This window comes from Salmo salar, chromosome 11, assembly GCF_965601325.2.
Source record: "Salmo salar chromosome 11, fSalSal1, whole genome shotgun sequence".
Taxonomy (NCBI): Eukaryota; Metazoa; Chordata; class Actinopteri; order Salmoniformes; family Salmonidae; genus Salmo; species Salmo salar.
The window spans coordinates 82,554,196-82,571,407 of NC_138301.1; the positions used below are offsets into that span (position 1 = coordinate 82,554,196).

At 42.5% G+C, this 17,212-nt stretch overlaps 1 protein-coding gene across 2 annotated transcripts in view; it reads right to left on the reverse strand.

Annotated features, from left to right (window-relative positions):
• Positions 1-17,212, reverse strand: part of LOC106562961 (noelin) — a 71,547-nt gene that overhangs the window by 36,137 nt on the left and 18,198 nt on the right. The gene's annotated exons all lie outside the window — the stretch shown is intronic.

Sequence of the window (17,212 nt, forward strand, 5' to 3'; positions counted from 1 at the left end):
CAGATATATACACAGAAAACAATGGATATGTATACTGCCAGATGGGTTATTTGGCTTGTAACCGTAGCGGAAACCTTTTGGTGCAATATAGAACCATTTTTTTCAAGACTCTAATTGGAACATGTACGGTGCTATAAAGACCCATTCAAATGTTTTCTATATAGCACAAAAAAAGGGTTCCACTATGGTTACAACTCTTTTCGGGGCTATATAGCACCCTTTATTACGGTTCTTTATTTAACTTTGTGGAGAATGGTTCCATAAAGAATCGTTCTCAGTCTGAACGATTCTTTCTAGATCAATTTGAAGAACCGCCGTTTATTTTTATTCTTGTCAGCAATATCATATTGCTAACATCCCTTAGGTGTTATTATTGTGTTAATTGACAAGGTGAATATGAAGTGAACTACCTCTGGAACAACTGCGGATCCCTGAGAACAATTGCGACCAACGGACAACCGTTCTCAATTAATACAAAAAAACACCGTTACCGGCCATAGTTACATATAATGCCACAACATAACAGATTACAAAACTGGAATGACACTCTCACTCACGGTTGCACAAAAATAACTATGCGCATACCATGACCCAGCATATTCTGATGAGCCGTTTCACTATGTTTTAAAAGAACAAAGACCCCTTTTGTGAAACAGTAAAGAACCATTGAAGAGCGCGAAGGGTTCTTTAAATCATTGTGGTTCCACATAGAACCATCACCTTTCCCAAAGTACCCTTGAGGAAACCACATTATTTAATTTGTATAGCAACGCAAGCAACACGCAAAAAATGATGGTGTCAACCAGGATCGAGACTCCCTTCCTCGTGCCACCGGGGGTCCGTGTCTACTTGGTTTGTGTAATCTCGGATTGCGCGCCGTTATTGTCCTCAATCGCGCCCCCAGAGGAAATAGGGGAAAGAGCAATTCCCAGTAAAATTGCCCCACTTGCCTGCTCGCAAGACGCTGAGCGCTTCTATTGCCAAGTAAAAAAAAAGTTAACTCGAAAAAATACGAGGTCAAATCATGACGTAGGTGATCTTCAAGTCGGATAGTTGAAGCTCTAGAAAGAGGCCCAAGTTCACGAGTTGGATGACCGTTCAAATCGATTTTTCTCAGTCAGGGATCATTTGTTTCTGAGTTCCCAGTTGTTTTGAACTCACTAATGTCGGAAATCGGAGATTTCCAAGTTCCCAGTTGTTGTGAACGAGGCAATTATCCCGGGCCGCAGCAGGTGACGTTTCTCACCCCCCCCCCCCCCCCCCCCCCATGGACCCCGAGGTGTTAAGGTACCGATAATTACTCAAGTTGACCTTCATATAATGAACAACCTCATGCAATTAAAGTCCATTATGATTTGATTTAAATACTCCACCAGTTCAGAATTTGATCAGAAGTTGTGGTGGGCATATTAAGGTGAGATAGGCAAATAAGGGTTGTACATATGCCTAATAGTGCACACAATATGGATAACAAGCATTTATTATCCAATAATGAAAAAAAAGTGCATTAAAACACAAAACCAAGCTTAATTCAAAAGTCCCCAAAGCGCACACCTATCATTATCAACACTGCCTTTACAGTATAATCTGAAACTAATGATGTTGAAGACTCTGGCACCATCTTGTAGCTGCTTTTGGTGTTGCTGGTACTTCAAACTGTCTTTTAAAGGGACAGTAGTCATAAGGCAATACTGTTCTTCATTAAATAGCTGTGAAATATCACATACATGTCACAACCCAATTTAAATGTGTAAATGAATCACCCAACGGTTAGCGACTAATTTCGTGTTGGAATGTGTGCCTAATTTGCATCACCTAAAATGATTTCTGAAGGTGTTACAGGCAAAAGAACAAGCACAGCAGGGGTAGGCAACCCTGTTCCTGGGGTGCCACAGGTACTGCAGGATTTTGTTCCAACTAGGCACCACACCTGACCAACTGAGCTAATTGATCAGTTCAGTGATTGCCTAAATTCAACACACCTGGTCTTCCCAGTCGTTTAAACAAAAAACATGAAGTGGCTGCGGCACTACAGGACCAGGGTTGCCTACCCCTGACATACAGGGTCAGGTGAATTGATTCTCACTCACTCACACTCTCTCATTACTTGAATCAGCTCTGTAGTGGTAGGGCAAAAACCAGGGTTTTGGAAACCCAGCCATAGGCCATATATATAGTATCAACCTTGTCAGAGTACTGATTTAGGATCAGTTTTGCCTTCAAGCTCACAATGAATAAGATTACATGCAAAAAAAAAATGTATGAAATGTATGCATTCACTACTGTAAGTCGCTCTGGATAAGAGCGTCTGCTAAATGACTAAAAATAAATAAAAAATTACAAGGGGGACTTGATCCTAAATCAGCACTCCTACTCTGAGAAGCGAGATTTGGTTTGGGAGCCCCCCACCTCACGGGTAAAGCATTTTAGTGGTCCCCTTCTTGATGGCGAAGAGAACAAATTATGTTTTAAAGTTAATTTCCTGCAATTCAATCACATTTTGCCATGGGGCATAGAGAAAATGTTGCAGTTTTAAGGCACATTTTCTGCAACATTTTGCCACAGGGCGGAAAGAAAATCTTTCCGTTTTAAAACACATTTCATGCAATTCTACTCATTGTGTTATGGGGCTGAACAGAACATTTTCTTGTTTTAAAGCTAATTTCCTGCAATTCTACAAATTCTGCCACGCAGTGGAGATATATTTTTGCAGTTTTAAAACTAATTCTAGTCATTTGTCCATGGGGAGGAGAGAAAAATGAGCAGTTTTAAAGCTAATTTCCTGCAATTCTACACATTTTACCATGACTTATCCCATGTTCATATGATACCTGAGTGAGAGTGACTAACAAAATCAATGAGGGCCCCCTATAGGTCAGAGCCCCTAGGCACATGCCTTGTGTGCCTGGTCAGTAATTTGGACATGATTACAACAAGGTATAGATAGATGGCTATCAATGTTTGCTGACATGGGCTAATTGAGTGACTGTCAATAACTGACATTACATGAGAAAAACTGCTGATACACTACCAAATTTCGATTATCAGCCGTGGCCCTAAGCAATCGCTTATGTTGCTTATGCCCAGGGCCAGCCCTGCATACAGCCCCTGAACCATTTACATTTTAGTCATTTAGCAGACGCTCTTATCCAGAGCGACTTACAGTAGTGAATGCATACATTTCATTTCATGCATATTTTTTATATATATATATTTTTTTTGTACTGGCCCCCCGTGGGAATCAAAACCCACAACCCTGGCATTGCACACACCATGCTGGCATTGAAAACACCATGCTCTACCAACTGAGCCACAGGGAAGACATTCCCACAGGGAAGAACCACAGTGATATCCACAGCAGCAGGATGACACACCAGTACTCTAGACCCCATACCTGTCTCCTTCTTTTATCCTATCACCTCTCTCCCATCACCTTGTGACTATTTTGAATCCTCACTTTAATAATTCCCTTAATATTACCCAATAAATAATTTCATTACAGCGTTTTGGTTCATGTGACCGGAATGGTGTCACTTTTTTTCCCATCCCTAGTAAACACAGCTGATTAAACTAATTGCATTCTAAACCAAAGATCATGATTAGTTTATTATTGTATTCAGGTATGCTAGCTGGGTCTGGGGAAAAAGTGTGACACCAATTAGCACCCCGAGGACTGGAGTTGCCCAACCCTGAAGTAAAGAATCAAAGCACTGACCAGAGCATCACACTACCTGGGTAGTGCTCAACCTATAGGTTACATCAAGACCCAAAATATCCAGTGTTATATGGGCTATTTATGTCCTCTCAGTAATGCAGTATGCTGTTATAAATAAGACTCAGTCTCCCATTCTCTCTCACCTTCAGTCTCTCCTTCCTTTTCCCTTTTCCTCTCTCCCCCTCCTACAATGTATCTGTCTCTCCATCCCCCCTCTCTCTTTGACCTTTCTCAGTGTACAGTACACAGCAGTTGTAACTCTACAGGACAGTGTGAGGTATCAGAGGGGGTCAGCTCACCTCTGTGTGTGCCATCTCCTACCCTGCCCATCCCAGCCCAACCCATCCAAGTTCTGTCCTGTCCTGCCTTGACCTCCCCTCCCCTCCTGCCCAGCTCAGCTCTGCTCACCCCATCCCAGGGCCATCTCATCTCTGCCAGTCAGTTTGCATAGCAGTGCTAAGCATTAATAACCTGCTTTAACTGGGTGGGTTCCCCAACACAAATTCAACCTAGTCCTTGAGCATGGGTTTTAGTCCATGACTAGGCTTAGTCTGTGTATGGGAAACCGTCCTTATGACCATGCCCTGGACAGATCAGCTAATACGGGATAAACCACTGGAACAGATCAGTCAGTGGAGGACTAGCTCGGGCTTGTCAGGCTAGGCTGGCTTGACTGACCGATTCACAGAGAGTGGCAGAGAGGAAATTAAGGAGTAAAAGGAACATTACAGTAAGTATCATGCAGAAAGCCTGAGGTTCACACAGCACCAATTATGTCTCTCATTTAGTCAGACTAGAATATGTCATTTAAAACGGCTATATTCTCCCATGTTATATGATTACTATGACCATATGGCATGTATAACTAGTGCTGCTGCTGCTACTACTACATACACAACTGTGAAAGTACAGTATGACATATGATCGTCAATGATCTCTCCCATTGAGTCAGATGGAGCTGTGCCAATTCAAATGGACAACTTCTTTCACTCACACTGAATTATGAATCAATCAAATCCAAGATGTCAATCACATAATGCAATGCAGCTGCAGAGAGACTCCATCTTTCTCTCCATATTTCTCACTCTCCCAAGAACTGAATTGATTATAGTGTAAACCTTGCATTACAACCCCCCACTCTCACTCTCTCGCTCTCTCTCTCGCTCACTCTCTCCCTCTCGCTCTCTCGCTCACTCTCTCACTCACTCTCTCCCTCTCGCTCTCTCGCTCACTCTCTCCCTCTATCTCTCTTCTCTCTCTCTTGGATCCCTACATTTCTAGCTGGGTGAAAGATTAAGCTGAACAGCACACGGGACATAAGTGTTTGGAATTTTGTCTCAACAAATGAATGTCTTGTCTGTATGAGTGTGTTTGTGGATATGTGTATATTTGCTGAGGATTTATGTATGTGTTTAGTGAATGCATTTGAATGTGCTTCCGCGTGTAAATTAGCTAGAAAGATGTGTCAACATCATGTAATTGTGTCTGGCCCCCTCCCAGTTAGGGGGAGTGATGAGCTCTACAACAGAGTCTCACAACTCAATCACTGGTTGAAAACGGTTTTCCGCCCCTCCCAAAAGATAGAATTTGTAGACAATAGGCCCTCTTTCTGGGACTCACCCTCAAACAGGACCACGCCTGGCCTGCTGAGGAGTGACGGACTCATCTTATCTATCAACATAGACAGGGCTCTAACTCCTCTAGCTAAACAATGAGATACGGTGCAGGCCAGCTTAGCGGAGTCTCCCGCTAGCACAGTCAGTGTAGTCAACTCAGCTATCCACATTGAGACCATGTCTGTGCCTCGATCTAGGTTGGGCAAAACTGAACATGGCGGTGTTTGCCTTAGTAATCTCCCTGAAATAAAGACCTCCTCCATTCCTGTAATTATTGAAAGAGATTGTGATATCTCACATCTCAAAATAGGGCTACTTTATGTTAGATCCCTCATTTCCAAGGCAGTCATAGTCAATGAACTAATCACTGATCATAACCTTGATCTGATTGGCCTGACTGAAACATGGTTCAAGCCTGATGAATTTACTGTGTTAAATGAGGCCTCTCCTTCTGGTTACACTTGTGACCATATCCCCCGCGCATCCCGCAAAGATGGAGGTGTTCCTAACATTTACGACAGCAAATTTCAATGTACCAACAAAAAAAATACTATTTTCATCTTTTGAGCTTCTAGTCATGGAATCTATGCAGCCTACTCAAAAACTTTTCATAGCAACTGTTTACAGGCCTCGTGGGCCATATACAGCATTCCTCACTGAGTATTTGGAATTCCAATCAGACCTTGTAGTCATGGCAGATAATATTCACATTTTTGGTGACTTCAATATTCACATGGAAAAGTTCACAGACCCACTCCAAAAGGCTTTCGGAGACATCATACACTTAGTGGGTTTTGTCCAACATGTCTCCGGACCTACAGTAACAGCCAAAAGTTTGGACACACCTACCCATTCCAGGGTTTTTCTTAATTGTTACTATTTTGTACATTGTACAATGATAGTGAATACATCAAAACTAGGAAATAACACATATGGAATCATGTAGTAACCAAAAAAGTGTTTAACAAATCAAAAAATATTTGATATTTGAGATTCTTCAAAGCAGCAACCCTTTGCCTTGATGAAAGCTTACACACACTTCACATTCTCTCAACCAGCTTCATGAGGTAGTTACCTGGAATGCATTTCAATTAACAGGTGTGCATGTTAATTTGTGGAATTTCTTTCCTTCTTAATGTGTTTGAGACAATCAGTTGTGTTGTGACAAGGTAGGGATAGTATATAGAAGATAGCCCTATTTGGTAAAAGACCAAGTCCATATTATGGCAAGAACAGCTCAAATAAGCAAAGAGAAACAACAGTCCATCACTACTTTAAGACATGAACGTCTATCAATCTGGAAAATTTCAAGAAATGTTAAAGTTTCTTCAAGTGCAGTCGCAAAAACCATCAAGCGCTATGATGAAACTGGTTCTCATGAGGACCGACACAGGAAAGGATGACCCAGAGTTAACTCTGCTGCAGAGGATAAGTTCATTAGAGTTAACTGCACCTCAGATTGCAGTCCAAATAAATGCTTCACAGAGTTCAAGTATCAGACACATCTCAACATCAGCTGTTCAGAGGAGACTGTGTGAATCAGGCCTTCATGGTTGAATTGCTGCAAAGAAATACTACATAAGGACAACAATAAGAAGAAGAGACTAACTTGGGCCAAGAAACACGAGCAATGGACATTAGACCGGTGGAAATATGTCCACAGGTCTGATGAGTCCAAATTTGAGATTTTTGGTTCCAACCTTGTCTTTGTGAGACGCAGAGTAGGTGAACGGATGATCTCCGCATGTGTGGTTCCCACCGTGCAGCATAGAGGAGGAAGTGTGATAGTGTGGGGGTGCTTTGCTAGTGACACTGTCAGGGATTTATTTAGAATTCAAGGCACACTTAACCAGCATGGCTACAATAGCATTCTGCAGCGATACACCATCCCATATGGTTTGCGCTTAGTGGTACTAGTATTTGTTTTTCAACAGGACAATGACCCAAAACACACCTCCAGGGTGTGAAAGGTCTATTTGACCAAGATGGAAAGCGATGGAGTGCTGAATCAGATGACCTGGCCTCCACAATCACCCGACCTTAACCCAATTGAGATCGTTTGGGATGAGTTGGACCGCAGAGTGAAGGAAAAGCAGCCAACAAGTGCTCAGCATATGTGGGAACTCCATCAAGACTGTTGGAAAACCTTAATTTGTCTACACTGACAAGTTTTTGCCTGGATTAGATCTTATCTGTCGGAAAGATATCAGTTTGTCTCTGTGGATAGTTTGCCCTCTGACAAATCAATTGTACGTTTCGATGTTCCTCAAGGTTCCGTTTTAGGACCACTATTGTTTTCAATATATATTCTACCTCTTGGTGACGACATTCGGAAAACACAATGCCAACATTCACTGCTTTGCGAACGACACGCAGCTGTACATTTCGATGAAACGTGGTAAAGCCCCAAAATTGCCTACTCTGGAAGCCTGTGTTTCAGATGAATGGAAGTAGATGGCGGTACATTTTTTACTTTTAAACTCGGACAAAACAGAGATGCTATTTCTAGGTCCCATGAGACAAAGAGATCTGCTGTTGGATCTGACGATTAATCTTAATGGTCCCAAATAAAACTGTGAAGGACCTCAGCGTTACTCTGGACCCTGATCTTTCTTCTGACAAACATATCAAGAATATATCAAAGGGCAGCTTTTTTCCATATTCAAAACATTGCAAAAATCATGCAGAAAAGCTAATACAGGCTTTAATCACTTTCAGATAAGACTACTGCAATGCTCTACTCTCCGGCTACCTGGATAAAACACAAAATAAACTTCAGTTAGTGCTAAACACGGCTGCTAGAATCTTGACTTGAACCCCAAAATGTGATCAAATGACACCAGTGCTAGCCTCTCTACTCTGGCTTCCTGTTAAGGCTAGGGCTGATTTCAAGATTTTACTGCTAACCTACAAAGCATTGCATAGATTTACTCCTCTCTATCTCTCCGATTTGCCGTACATACAGTTGAAGTCGGAAGTTTACATACACCTTAGCCAAACACATTTAAACTCAGTTTTTCATAATTCCTGACATTTAATCCTAGTAAAAATGCCCTGTTTTAGGTCAGTTAGGATCAGCACTTTATTTTAAATATGTGAAATGTCAGAATAATAGTAGAGAGAATTATTTATTTGTCAGGGCTGTCGTAGGAATTACACCAAGGCGCAGCGGGTTGCGTGCTCATCATATTTATTTATTAAAGTGAACACGAAAAAAAACAATAAACAAAGAAACGACAGTCCAAAATTTTCGCAGGCTATACACGAAAGCAATGTGAAAACAACTACCCACAAACAGACAGGTGAAAACAAGCTCCCTAAGTATGACTCTCAATCAGAAACAACGATGTACAGCTGTTCCTGATTGAGAGCCACACCCGGCCAACAAAGAAATACACAACATAGAAAACCTAGAATACCAAAACAAGAACATACACCAAAAATCCCGGAAAACATAAATACAACACCCCTCTACATACCCCCGAACCACATAAAACAAATACCCCCTGCCACGTCCTGACCAAACTATAATAACAAATAACCCCTGTTACTGGTCAGGACGTGACATTATTTCAGCTTTTATTTATTTCATCACATTCCCAGCGGGTCAGAAGTTTACATACACTCAATTAGTATTTTGTAGCATTGCCTTTAAATTGTTTAACTTGGGTCAAACGTTTTGGGTAGCCTTCCACAAGCTTCCCACAATAGGTTGGGTGATTTTTGGCCCATTCATCCTGACAGAGCTGGTGTAACGGAGTCAGGTTTGTAGGCCTCCTTGCTCGCACACGCTTTTTCAGTTCTGCCCACACATTTTCTATAGGATTGAGGTCAGGGCTTTGTGATGGCCACTCCAACACCTTGACTTTGTTGTCCTTAAGCCATTTTGCCACAACTTTGGAAGTATGCTTGGGGTCATTGTCCATTTGGAAGACCCATTTGTGACCAAGCTTTAACTTCCTGACTGATGTCTTGAGATGTTGCTTCAATATATCCACATAATTTTCCCTCCCTCATGATGCCATCTATTTTGTTAAGTGCATCAGTCCCTCCTGCAGCAAAGCACCCCCACAACATGATGCTGCTACCACCGTGCTTCACGGTTGGGATGGTGTTCTTCAGCTTGCAAGCCTCCCCCTTTTTACTTCAAACATAACTATGGTCATTATGGCCAAAGAGTTCTATTTTTGTTTCACCAGACCAGAGGACATTTCTCCAAAAAGTACAATCTTTGTCCCCATGTGCAAGTTGCAAACCGTAGTCTGGCTTTTTTTATGGCGGTTTTGGAGCAGTGGCTTCTTCCTTGCTGAGCGGCCTTTCAGGTTATTTCGATATAGGACTCGTTTTACTGTGGATATAGATACTTTTGTACCTGTTTCCTCCAGCATCTTTACAAGGTCCTTTGCTGTTGTTCTGGGATTGATTTGCACTTTTCGCACCAAAGTACGTTCATCTCTAGGAGACAGAAGGCGTCTCCTTCCTGAGCGGTATGACGGCTGTGTGGTCCCATGGTGTTTATACTTGCGTACTATTGTTTGTACAGATGAACGTGGTACCTTCAGGTGTTTGGAAATTACTCCCAAGGATGAGCCAGACTTGTGGGGGTCTACAATTCTTTTTTCTGAGGTCTTGGCTGATTTCTTTTGATTTTCCCATAATGTCAAGCAAAGAGGCACTGAGTTTGAAGGTAGGCCATGAAATACATCCACAGGTACACCTCCAATTGACTCAAATCATGTAAATTAGCCTATAAGAAGCTTCTAAAGCCATGACATTTTGCTGTTTAAAGGCACAGTCAACTTAGCGTGTGTAAACTTCTGACCCACTGGAATTGTGATACAGTGAATTATAAGTGAAATAATCTGTCTGTAAACAATTATTGGAAAAAATTACTTTTGTCATGCACAAAGTAGATGTCCTAACTGACCTGCCAAAACTATAGCTTGTTAACAAGACATTTGTGGAGTGGTTGAAAGACTAGTTTTAATGACTCCAACCTAAGTGTATGTAAACTTCCGACTTGAACTGTACCTACACGTATGCTATGATCACAAGATGCAGGCCTCCTTACTGTCCCTAGAATTTTGAAGCAAACAGCTGGAGGCAGGGCTTTTCCTATAGAGCTACATTTTATGGAATGGTCTGCCTATCCATGTGAGAGATGCAAATTCAGTCTTGACCTTTAACTCTTTACTTAAGACTCATCTCTTCAGTAGATCCTATGATTGAGTGTAGTCTGGCCCAGGGATGCGATGGAGAACAGCAAGGCAGTGGAGCAACTAAACACCCTTGCTGTCTCTGCCTGGCCAGCTCCCCTCTCTCCACTGGGATTCTTTGCCTCTGACCGTATTATGGGGGCTGAGTCACTGGCTTACTAGTGCTCTCCCATGCACTCCCTAGGAGGGGTGCATCACTTAAGTGGGTTGCGTCACTGACGTAATCTTTCTGTCCGGTTTGCGCCTCCTTTGGCTCAGCGTTGGATGAGATCTTCATGGGCTATACTCAGCCTTGTCAGGGGGTATCTAAGTTTGTGGTTTGTTGATATTCCTCTAGTGGTGTGGGGGCTGTACTTTGGCAAAGTGCGTGGGGTTATATTCTGCCTAGTTGGCCCTGTCCGGGGTATCGTCGGACAGAGCCACAGTGTCCCCCGACTCCCCCATCTCAGCCTCCAGTATCTAAGCTGCAATAGTCTATGTGTCGGGGGGCTAGGAGCAGTCTGTTATGTCTGGTGTCCTGTGTGAATTGAAGTATGCTCCCTCTAATTCTCTTTCTCTCCCTCCCCTCCCGGAGGACCTGAGCCCTAGGACCATGCCTTAGGACTACCTGGCCTGATGAGTGCTGGCTGTCCCCAGTCCACCTGGTTGTGCTGCTGCTCCAGTTTCAACTGTTCAACTGCCTGTGGCTATGGAACCCTGAACTGTTCACCGGATGTGCTACCTGAACCTGCTGTTTTCTACTCTCCCTCCCTCCCTCTCTCGATCTCTCTCTCCCCTGCACCTACTGTCTCGACCTCTGAATGCTCGACTATGAAAAGCCAACTGACATTTACTCCTGAGGTACTAATCTGTTGCACATCCTATAACCACTGTGATTATTATTTGACCCTGCTGGTCATCTATAAATGTATGAACATCTTGAAGAACAATCTGGCCATAATGGCCCTGTGCTCTTATAGTCTCCACCCGGAACAGCCAGAAGAGGACTGACCCCCCCTCCCAGAACCTGGTTCCTCTTGAAGGGGTTAGGGTCCCAAAGACCCTCCCCATTATTGATTAAGGGGACCTTAAGATTCATATGTTTTTCTGCAGGCCTTATAATAGATACGGTTGCTATGTGCCTAAAAACTCTACCACTATACATTCCACAAGCCATCTATTTTAGTCTTTGTGGTTAAGCCCTAGCTGTTGCAAGAGTGTGCTTGCAGGCAGGCTAGGTCTGAGTCAGACCGAAACTAGATAAAAAGAAGTAACCACTGTCTGGTTTTGACATTTTGATCTTGTATGACAGTGGACAATGCTAATGAATTCAGAGAAGCTACTGTACTAGGTCACCTTATAAGGTAACCTCAAAATATTGCTGTATACATACATTTACGTAGGTGATCATACCACTAGGGAGTGATCACATGTATAAAATCTGCTGCTCCCTTAGGTGCGGTGCTGTTTGGGGTTTTAGAATGAGTTTCTGTATAAGCACTTTGTGACATCTGCTGATGTAAAAAGGGCCTCATAAATACATTTAATTTGATCTATGAGGGAGTCTGCATGTGTTTACATTAGTGGGAGTATGTTACATATCGCTCTGAGTTAGCCTGTAACTGTGTGTGGGTTTGTATTTGTTTGTAGGCGTGTGACGATATGTAGAGGTTTGCACTTTGATGCAGATTGTAGGTGTGTGATATGTAGCATGGAATTGTAGGCCTGAAAACTTTAGGTTTATAGAGGAGAGGGCTGGTATATTACTGTAACAGCAGCATACCTGGGTTCAAATAACAATTTAAAACATGAAAAATATATTTTGATCTAGCCTGCATAGAGTGCCAAATGTGGGTTTACAGTTTTGGGACTACTATATTGGTCAGTTAAGCCAGAAAAGTTCAATCAAGCACAGATAAAGTATTTTAAATTATTTCAAATAGTATTTAGACATTTTTTTAAATGGTATTCGAACCTAGGTCTGCACATCAGGCCTTTGTAAGAATGCAGGAAGAGAGAGGTGGAGGGAGAGGTGGAGATAGAGTGGACCTGAAACCTTGAAAGTTACAGAGGGCTGTTATATTACTGTTACAGCAGCATACCTGGATTCAAATACTGTGCTTGACTGAGCTTTCAGGTGCAGTGGAAACAACAGAAAAATCTCAAATGTGCAAACTGCGCTTATCTGACACTCCAAGCCTCTGTAAGAATTTGTATTTATTTATATTTAACCTTTATTTAACTAGGCAAGTCTGTTAAGAACAAATTGTTATTTACAATGATGGCCTATCAGAATGCAAAAGGCCTCCTGCGGGGACAGGGGCCGTGATGTAAAAAAAAAATTATATATATATATATATATATGGGACAAAACACACATCACGACAAGAGAGACACCAAAACACTACATAAAGAGAGACGTAAGACAACAATATAGCATGGCAGAAACACATGAAAACACATTGGTAGCAACACAACATGGCAGCAGCACAAAACATGGTACAAGCATTATTGGACACAGACAACAGCACAAAGGGCAAGAAGGTAGAGACAACAATACATCACACGAAGCAGCCACAACTCTCAGTAAGAGTGTCCATGATTGAGTCTTTGAATGAAGAGATGGAGACAAAACGGTCCAGTTTGAGTGTTTTTTGCAGCTCGTTCCAGTCGCTATGGTGAAAGAGGAGCGATTACGATAGAGGAAACCAAGTCTAGATTTAATCTTTGCCTGCAGCTTTGATATGTTCTGAGAGAAGGACAGTGTACCGTCCGTACCATACCATACCTCAACCTCTAAAACTTCAGAGGTAGTAATCACACTGGTGGGGGGTGTGATTAGGGGCATTCTTCTTTCCAAACCACATGACCTTTGTTTTGGAGGTGTTCAAGACAAGGTTAAGGGCAGAGAAAGCTTGTTGGACACTAAGAAAACGTTGTTTTATTGCGTACAACACAATATCTGGAGAGGTGCCAGCTGAGTATAAGACTGTATCATCTACACATAAATAGATGAGAGAGCCCCCTACTGCTTGAGCTCTGTTGTTTTTGTAAATTGTGAACAGTGTGGGGCCTAGGATTGAGCATTGGGGTACTCCCTTGGTGACAGGCAGTGGCTGAGACAGCAGATGCTCTGACGTTATACACTGCACTCTTTGAGAAAGGTAGTTAGCAAACCAGGCCAAAGACCCCTCAGAGACACCAATACTCATTAGCCAGCCCACAAGAAAGGAATGGTCTACCATATCAAAAGCTTTGGCCAAGTCAATAAAAATAGCAGCACAATATTGCTTAAAATCAAGGGCAATGGTGACATCATTTAGGACCTTTAAGGTTGCAGTGACACATCCATAACCTGAGCGGAAACCAGACTGCATACCCGAGAGAATACTATAGACATCAAGAAAGCCAGTAAGTTGATTATTGACAAGTTTTTCCAACACTTTTGATAAACAGGGCAAAAAATTAATTGGCCTATAACAGTTAGGATCAGTTTGATATCCCACTTTAAATAAAAGACGCACCGTGGCTGCCTTCCAAGCAATGGGAACCTCCCCACAGAGGAGGGACCGGTTAAAAAGGTCAAAGACAGTCTTGACGATTATATGGGCAGTAACCTTAAAGAAGAAAGGGTCTAAACCATCTGAACCAGATGTTTATTGGGGGTCAAGTTTAAGGAGCTCCTTTAGTACCCCGGACTCAGAAACCGCCTAGAGGGAGATACTTTGTAGTGGGGCAGGGGAAAAAGACGGAGGAGCATAGTCACATTAGAAGGGGTGAGAGATGAGGAAATGTTGGACAGGCAAGGAGACATGGCATTGTCAAATAGGAATCCTGACTTAATGAAGTGGTGATTAAAGAGCTCAGCCATGTGCTCCTTGTCAGCAGCAACCACATCATCAACGTTAAGTGACATGGGCAGCTGTGATGAGGAGGGTTTATTCTCCAGGTCTGTAATCGTTTTCTAGAACTTCTTGGGGTTAGACCCACAGAGAGAGAGCTGCTCCTTAAAGTAACTAACTTTGGCCTTCCGGATAGCCTGAGTGTACTTATTTCTAATTTGCCTGAACGAGAGCAAGTCAGCCTGAATGCCGTGTGCCGAGCCTTTCGCCAAATGAAATTCTTGAGGTGGAGTAACTCTGCCAGATCACGGTCGAACCAGGGGCTGAACCTGTTTTTAATTCTCATTTAGCTTATGAGCGTGTATTTGTTACCACTAAAAATATCAAAAAAGAAGGGCCAAGCGTCTTCGACAGAGGGGATCAAGCTGATTCTATACCAATTTACAGAGGCCAGATCATGAAGGAAGGCTTGCTCATTAAGCTTTTTTAGCAAGCGTCTATGACAAGTCAGTACAGGTCGTTTCACTGAGCAGCCATTACGAACACAGGCTGTAAAACAGTGATCACTAAGGTCATTACAGAAAACACCAGACTGATACCTATCAGGATTATTTGTAAGGATAAGATCAAGGAGAGTAGCCTTTTCTTGGTGTTTGGAGTCATAGTGTGTGGGATGGGTTATAATCTGAGGAAGATTTAGAGAGCCCCATTGCTTTAGGACTTGGTCAGGTGGTTTAAACATGTCCCAGTTTAGGTCACCTAGCAGGACAAATTAAGACTTATTGTAAGGGAGCAGGAGAGAGTTTAGGGCATTTAGGGTACAGGCTGGTACTGATGGTGGCCGATAACACCCAGCAACAGTCAACAAAGAGTTATTTGAAAGTTTAATGTGTAAATCCAGCAGATAAAATTGTTTGGGAACAGACTTGGTGGAGACAACCGAGCACTGAAAGTGTTCCTTGGTAAAGATTGCCACTCCACCACCTTTGGAAGATCTGTCTTGCCGAAAAAGGTTAACATCAGTGTTCAAAGCACTCTTTCTTAACCACGTCTCAGTAATGACCAACACATCTGGAATGGAGTTGTGAACCCACACTTTCAATTGATACATTGTAGGTAATAAGCTTCTGGTGTTAACGTACAGAAATCCCAGGCTTTTACGTGAGCAGAAATCAGTGAAGCAGATATCAGAGCACAAATCAGAATTGGGACTAGCAACAGTAGATGGGCCAGTGTGTACTTGCACATTTCCAGATATAATCAATAGTAATACAATCAGGGAATGGCAGAGGACAGGGAGAGCTCTGCAGTGCTGATTTATAACATTTGAATGATATCATACAAGATCATATTGTACAGCAATTTCATCAGGTAACATGAATACAAAGCCAGCAAGAGGTGGTTAGAATAGGATGGGAGGCCAAGAGTCCGTGTAACCAGTAGAGAGTCAGAGTCCCGAGTGTTTAAAAAAAACAGACTTTCCCATGGTTGGGTAAACAAGCAAGTTCATAGTCAACAAAGCATGCAGGCGTCATGAGGCAAATAGCATAAGGCACAAGAGAAAAATATAACTTTGGGCTAGCCGTTGTAAGTTCAGAGTCACTTGCCTCAACAGTGCATGTGTGCTGGAGGCAAGAGAAAGCTCGGGAGAGAGGGGGGAGTGTGGCGGGGGTACCTATACCAGATAAGGGGAGACATGCCAGGGCAAACGGTGAACAGATCGCCAGGTGGAATCCAAGCAGCAGTGCAGCAGGCAATGGGAGTAGGTGTCAGACCCACTTGGGAGAAGCTATTTTCAGGAGGCAGATTCCTTGTAGAAAATCCCAGCTAACGTAGCTAGTATGTCTCTGTCCATCTTTTCCACATGGAAAACGAGGCCGTTAGCTAGCTTTATCTTGTCAGTTTTTGGCGAATGGTGCTTTACAACGTCCAAACAAAGTTGTCCTGTGGCTGTTGTATTTTGGGGATTCTGAGGAGGATATTTTCTCTGCACAGATGGAGAGGGCTTCAAAGGCCTCTGCATTTGGGTGGGGAGAGGCTGTGAAACTCTCCTGCTTTTTTTGAGTTTTCACTCCTCTCACTTCACACTTCAGTGCTAATTTCAGTCAGATTATTTCCTAGCAGATTAGTAGCCTTATTTATTAAGCTTCATATAACAAAATTACCTCGAGATTGTCTTTTACTTTTTGGCTTCAGAAAGTAGGTTCAGTCTGAACATTACTCACGCAATTTTGTGTTGGATGGTATTTCCAGGTTCCGTTGTGTTTCTTCTCCAGGTCTTGGCTTGTTAGAAGTATTTTTCCTTGATAGTACTTGGTAGTAATAGTCCATTCAGGTAATTTTGTCCAAAATCAAGGTTTTAGGTATGGAATTGTGAATTTCAACAAACGCTGACACTAATCCAAGTTATCCAAGTATATCGGACCAAATTATGAAAGACAAGCGTTGTAATTTTGAATTCCGCAAAGTCAGTGTGGAAGAGGAAAAAAATATTGTTGTCTATCAACAATGACAAGCCACCGGGGTCTGACAATCTGGATGGAAAATTACTGAGGACAATAGCAGACGATATTGCCACTCCTATTTGCCACATCTTCAATTTAAGCCTACTAGAAAGTGTGTGCCCTCAGACCTGGAGGGAAACTAAAGTCATTCCGCTACCCAAGAATAGTAAAGCCCCCTTTACTGGCTCAAATAGCTGGCCAATCAGCCTGTTACCAACCCATAGTAAACTTCTGTAAAATGCTATTTCACAGTACCCAAATTGACAACAGACTTTCAGCACGCTTATAGGGAAGGACATTCAACAAGCACAGCAATTACACAAATGACTGATGATTGGCT